Here is a 6,631-nt window from a genome sequence, read left to right on the forward strand (position 1 = left end):
CCCCCATTCCCTTCCCCTTTCGCTACCTTATCCCTTCCCCCGCCCCGCTGAAGCCGCCGGTTTCGAGCGGGAGTCATGCACACATTTCTTCACGAATATAGACAGTTTGTATCGACAGCTCGTATCGTATCTTATCGCTAGCATTGTAATACTTACGCGTAGTCCAGACCAGTAGCCAGCCTGCTCGCGCGAGGACCGAGCTCCTCGCGCTTTACTACATGTTTCTCTCCTCCTCCTCCGCCTCCCCTCTAACCGCCCATACTAATCCCGCAAATCCTCCCGTTGAATTCCATTAGTAGTAAAGTGTTCGGTAGACGCGTTCCGCCGATTAACGATGACTTACGATTAAGCCTCAACGCGATATCACAGTTCGTGGGGTTCCTTCGAGGATTTTTGTTCTCGAGAGGATCGATCGGTAAGGAAATCGAATTATATGAAATGTGTCTCTCATATTTGGCCTCTCGCGATCGAGCAAGGATCGAATCGGATCCCGATAAAGTGGTCGATATCGCGTGCATTTTCTCGGCGGAAACCCCGGACGCACGATCTCACGCATCCGAAACACGGAGTAAAAGGAAAAGGGAAAGACGAAGGGAGACGAGATAGAGGAACGGTTCATCACGCACGACCGTGAAAAACGTTGCGACACCCGCTACTCTGTTCCTCCGTTTTTTTCCTACGTTCGATAAAAGAAGCGTCCGTCGTACCTTGATTTTTGCCTACGCTGGAAGAATCGCGGACCTGCCGTTCGTATAGTCGCGGAAGAATCGATGTATATTGATCGAGAGGAGCGAAGACGAAAAGAAAAAAAAAAATATATAAATGAATATGTATTTGTTCCTGAAGAAAAAAAAAAAAATCTAATAAGAGTAGTGATATACCGTAAAAGGAAGAAGAAAAAAAACTAATATTACTATCGATAGTAAACGATAACGATATAATTTGATGGTACATACTTTCTTATAAGTAACATTATACACATTATTACGATTATATTGTAGAGTTGGTACGGTTCTTGAGGATGCCTTGCCTGTAAATGTAACACACGTTAAATGACAAAAAAAAATCTTATTACCTTGTAAATGTTTTACCAAATATAATCGATTATTCAACTTATACTTCGGCGCCTGTGGTCCTTTTAATTGTCCACCGTTCTCTCTCTTTCTCTCCCTCCCTCTCTCTCCCTTTTTCTTTCTCTTACTCCACTACTAACGTACCAAAACGTCCCCACCAAAATTTATGACCCGGTGAATTATCATTTCTCCTCTTCTTCTTCTTTTCTCTCTCTCTCTCTCTCTCTCTCTCTCTCTCACTCTTTCCTTCTCTGTCTTTTCTTTTTACCTCCTCTCCTTTTTTGTTTTTCAGATCGCGGTCCGTTGGCCTCACCGGAGTGATTAACGTCAACCGAAAGATCGCCGTAAACCCGCAGCCTGTCGCGATCATAAATATTCGGGCGCACGCATAATCGCATGCGGCGCCTTTAAACGCGACGAGCCCGATAATGTATTATACGCGCGTACGTATCGGACGAAATGGAAAGTCGAATAAACGCCGCGGCAAGATCACGATCTCGGGCGGATTGCGACAGAGCGTGAATCGACGCAACGCAATACGGTGAGAGTGCAAAAACTTATCCCGCCCGGCCGGCGTTCGGTCATCCTCTTCGAGAAACTACGCGGATATTCACCTCGTCTTCTGTCCGGCGAATAAAGGAACACAGCTACCGCGTCTCTGTATTTTCAATTCGACGCGATGAATAACGTCGTCACGTTGCGTTATGACACGGGCGTATCGTAGAAATGTGTGCGTATGTGTGTGTGTGTGTATATGGTTTTAATAATTGCCTCATTTTATTTCATTGTACAACGGAGAGTCTAATTACCGAAGGGCAGAGACAATAACAATAAATGATGGCTGAGGCTCATTTGTGATTTTTTTTTTTCGTTTAATTAATTGTGCATCAGAAGCCTAATTGCATTTATCGGGAAAATAATTCTGAATTATCGCGGGAATACTGGCTATTGATGAAAATAAGATTACATTGACATACCGTGGGAAACATTAATATTAGTAGTAATGATAACGACGACTCGATGGATAACTTTTTTCTCCCAATTAACGTCATATTACAGACAAAAATATTTTGCTGGCAAATAACAAATTTGTCAAGAATATTAATTACTATTTGCTGGATATACGGACAGCAAAATAATTTGGTTATGTCAACTAAATGTTTCGCTACAATAGCACAATTACTTTTTCCGTATAACAAATCTTTCTGTTATTCGCTTAGTAACTGAGAAATTTGCTGTGCCAGCAAGATATTTTTTCCGTGATGTTATTATGATCATTAGAAATAAAATACGAACGAATATGAATTAACGCATAAATCAATCGGAATTGTCGCGCGCAAATTTCCCATCAAATTCGGCTCTTCTTCTCGGCGGTCGCACGGAGAGAACAAGTTTTGCTGAAACAGCAAATTGTTTATTAATATATAATAACGACAGCAAAAAGATTTGCTACGCGAAAGAAATAATTTTGCTGTTTTAGCAAAACGTCGTTGCGACAGCGATGAAATTTCGCTGGCGCGACCAAATTATTATGCCGTTCGTATATCCAACAAATAGCAATGAATACTTTCAACCGATTTTTCTGTCATTATATTAACAAACAATTTGCTGTTCCGGCGACATTCGTTTCCTCCGTGCGACAAGATCCGCGATCTTGGATCGCCGGACGGCCGGTCGTTCGCCGGGGAATTACGCTCTCGGGAAATGGATCCTGACCAAAAGCTCGTCCTACTTCGCGACGCGAAGTCCCGCGTAAGGTGCGCGTCGCCGATCGATCCGCACACATACACACACACACACATTCTTTTTCTCTCTCTCCCACACGAGACAAGGGATATCGCGCGGGGGCTCGTTTCCTCGCCTCGGCGCGGAGTCGTAAAGCCGTTTCCTCCGCCGGACCCTCCGGAGTAACGTTTATCGGCCGGCAATGCATCACGGGCTTTACGAAGGCCTTTGCATTCGAATGGCCCGCGGGTTTCAGGCGAACGGTCGCGGTCTCCTCGCTGTAAGACGAGCAGCTCCGGCTGCACGTATGCGTACCGTGCGTGCGTACTTCGCGAGCGCGCCTTTCCCCGCGCGGCCCTTTTCACGCCGATTGCTTCGCCTCGCTCGCGGTGTCGTCTCTCTTTGTCTCGCCCGCGTATCCACCGGAGAAATTACATCACGCAGGAGAGAGCGCTTTCGGAATATTCATTGCATCTCTCTTCTATTTCATCTTATCCTATTCTATTCTGTTCCACATCCGCGACTTGCATCGCGCCTGCCTACACACGCCGCGCGCGATTGTATTATCATTTCTTTTCATTAATATATCGTTTCCCTCGCACCGTACAACACAGTCTCAAGCAGACTTCCTCGAGGTCGGTTTAGGGTTAACTATGGTTGAGCCATCGAACGCGTTCCCCCCCCCCGTCCGCGACGTCCTCGTAACGTCGCCTAAGTGGAACGTTCAAACCGCGACGGGCTCGTATAATTAAGCCGCTCGGGAACCGCTCGGCCACGCCGTGCGCGCGTCTTAAGATTCACGCACGATCGCGCGGCGTTACATTCGCGATGCCGCTCGTTATCGCGCGTACTCAAGTCTGAAGAGGCGGACCGTCGTCGTCGCGACCGGGGTCAGTGTGTTTTCTACGAGCCCGTGAAGAGCCGGTGCGAAAGAGGACATACGTGCGGCGTGTGCGTGCGAGATACGCGTGCACACGCACCGTCCAGATATAGAAACATATTCCACGCGATACGCGCGCGTACGCCCGGCGAAACGGCGTGTAACACACTCGTCGTCCTCGGTCGGTATCTACCGGGCGTGGTGCGCTCGAAAGAGAGAGAGAGAGAGACCATAACGGATGTCTTTGTAGCAATAATTCCTTTCTCACGCGCCGGCAGGATCTCTCAGCGAGATCGTCTCCGCCGGGGTAGGACGGTCCGGAATGATAACTGCGAGAGCGTGTCGTCCTGTTGGCCGACTCTCGAGGCGAACGACGCGGCTTGCCGAGCGCGAAGGATACAGCCTTGCCGCGCGTACCGGCTGAAAGATGGCGAATGGGAGAGAGGGAAAGTATGTATACACGCGGGAATGTTTTCGGAAAAATTACATTATACATTCGTGTTACCGCCGCGAATATTCTGCATTTCTCCCGAATATTATCTTCCCGGAGGAAAATGTTTTATATATATATTATATATTTCATGCAATATTGTTTATATAATTGTAAGAAAATATTGCTGTTATATATTATTGAATATATTGTATATTATAGCGATAGTATACTTTATGGGGGAGATACTGTTCGGGGGAAACGTGCAGAATATGCGTGGGGCGGTAATACGAATCGATAGGAAAGGAAATTGGTCAATAAGGGACACCCTGTAGTTAACAGTTCGCAGTTTTTCTCGTATTTAAGTCACCCGCACATTGCTAACACAACTCTTCGGTCATCTGCACAGCCATAAATACAGTCACCTGTTTTACCATAAAACACGATAATACGGTATTAAACAGAAATCACACGGGGATATTTCATCGAGAGGAAGTTACGTCAGCGCGTCGACCGGCGCGCGAAACGGTTTTCACTCGCACGTTCGAGCGCGCATCGCGCGTCATTTTCGATAAGTTTAATTGGCCAACGGTAACTTTGCGCGAAGTTGAACAACGCGTAATTAATCATCTAATTAACGTTTATTATCAATCTCGTTTTCACAGGCCCCCCGTTAATATTTTACGATCGGCGAGATATCCGCGGGGATTCCCGTAACGAGTGTTCTCGTTAAAAACGAGAAATACTCGCGCATTATGCGCGATTAATTGATTAATTAATATTTATAACGAGACTCGCTTTCGTGACACGCCTACGCCGCCAGCCGGCCGGCAGGCAGGCCGGCCGAACGATCGACCGACCGACCGACCGACTGGCGAGATCGATAAGCTATCGCGAAATAATTACGCGCACTCGTTAACGAGTATCGTGATAATAACGACGCGAAACGACGACGAAATTGCGTCGGACGCGCGGCAGATATTATGCCGTATTCGTGACGAAACCCGCATCGTTCTCTCACATTGTCCTGTCACCCTTCCCCTCCCTCCTCCCGGCGAATTTACGCAATTTCTTAATTTATCGCGGGACGATTCGGCTCGGCGGTTTCACGGAGCGATTTGCGTAAACGAGTTCGGAGCGGCAGTTTCGAGGATACCTCAACGCCCGTCCGCCGCTTGCCGGCGGACTGCGCGAGTGTAGCAATGTGTGAACGTCCACCACACACACACACACACTGGCGCGCGTTTCCACATTTCTGTATTCCGCGGCATTCGCTCCCAGGTGCGACTAATGATATCGCCGCTTCCGTTGCGCTCGGCGCGGCCTCGAGCGATTTCCAGCCTCGCGTGATTCTAATGCGCTCTGCGAGATGGCCCCTTTTACCTAAACAGCCCCATTTTCTCGGAAAAATAGACAACCACGATCCTAAGGAGCGTTAAATCTTTTCGCGGAGCGTAGCGAAAGTGGCCGTTCGTGATCTGAATTAGTTGCGTGTACACGTACCGACGTACTTACGTAGCTCGCTCGCGCGAGCGAGCGGGGTGCGTCCGAGCGAGGAGGGAAAGATGGTGAGGCATTCGAGGCGGACCTCGCGGTGGAACGATTTTATTACGCCGCCGCGGCAGTTTGTCCCGCCGCTGGCTTTTAATTTCAGGTAAATAATTTTCGTCGTCGATAATTCACGTCGCAGCGAGGGATCGCCGGGCAATTCGTTCGAGAACCGGTCGGGAGGGAGGGGGGAGCAAGGGAATGAGGAGAGAGAGAGAGAGAGTCACACAGTCGCGATAATTAACGACGCGCAGGATTACGAGAAACGAGGTGGGAACGAAAATGAGGAAAATATCGCAGCTGCGCGCGGAGGACGAAGAGAGAAGTGGTGAGAGAAGGAGGGAAAAATCGGTAAAGGACGAAAGGTCCCGGCCGTCTCCTCCTCGTCGTCGACTTCAATCGAGTCCGCCGAAGGCGATGAACTTCGGTAACGTCCCGCTGCGCCGGCCGACGCCAATTACACTAATTACGACTTCCAATAGACGTGCGTGTCGCGCTAACCGAAAGACGAAACCGCTTATTAAACGCGGCTTTAATGCCCCGCGCGCCGTCCGGTAATGCGACGGGCCTCTCCTCCTCCGTCGTGATCGCCGCCGCGGGCGAAAGGACGCGTTACTCGCCCTCGCGGAACCCCCCGGCCGGCGAGGTCTTCGCCAGGGTCATTCGATTCAAAGGAAGGTCACGTCAAGGTCACCGGCGTCGGGTGAGGCGGCGATTATGAAGCGGCGAATCCGCGAGAGAGTTCGTGCGGACGGCTACACAACACACCGGACTCGCTTTCGTTTAACAGCCGGGTACCCTCGAAGCCGCTCTCCTCTCTTCTCCCCTTTCATCCTTCCTTACCCTCTCTCCCCCGAGGTTTCCGTAAATTATCTAAAATTGTCTAATGGCGCAACTGCACGCGAATTTCGCGCGGTTTGCGCATCGCTGCGCCGTCGTTCGAGGAACTCGTATCTTCCTTACTCCCCCCCCCCC

The sequence above is a fragment of the Dinoponera quadriceps genome, unplaced genomic scaffold (assembly GCF_001313825.1).
Source record: "Dinoponera quadriceps isolate SergipeBrazil2010 unplaced genomic scaffold, ASM131382v1 scaffold4009, whole genome shotgun sequence".
In the NCBI taxonomy this organism is placed as follows: domain Eukaryota; kingdom Metazoa; phylum Arthropoda; class Insecta; order Hymenoptera; family Formicidae; genus Dinoponera; species Dinoponera quadriceps.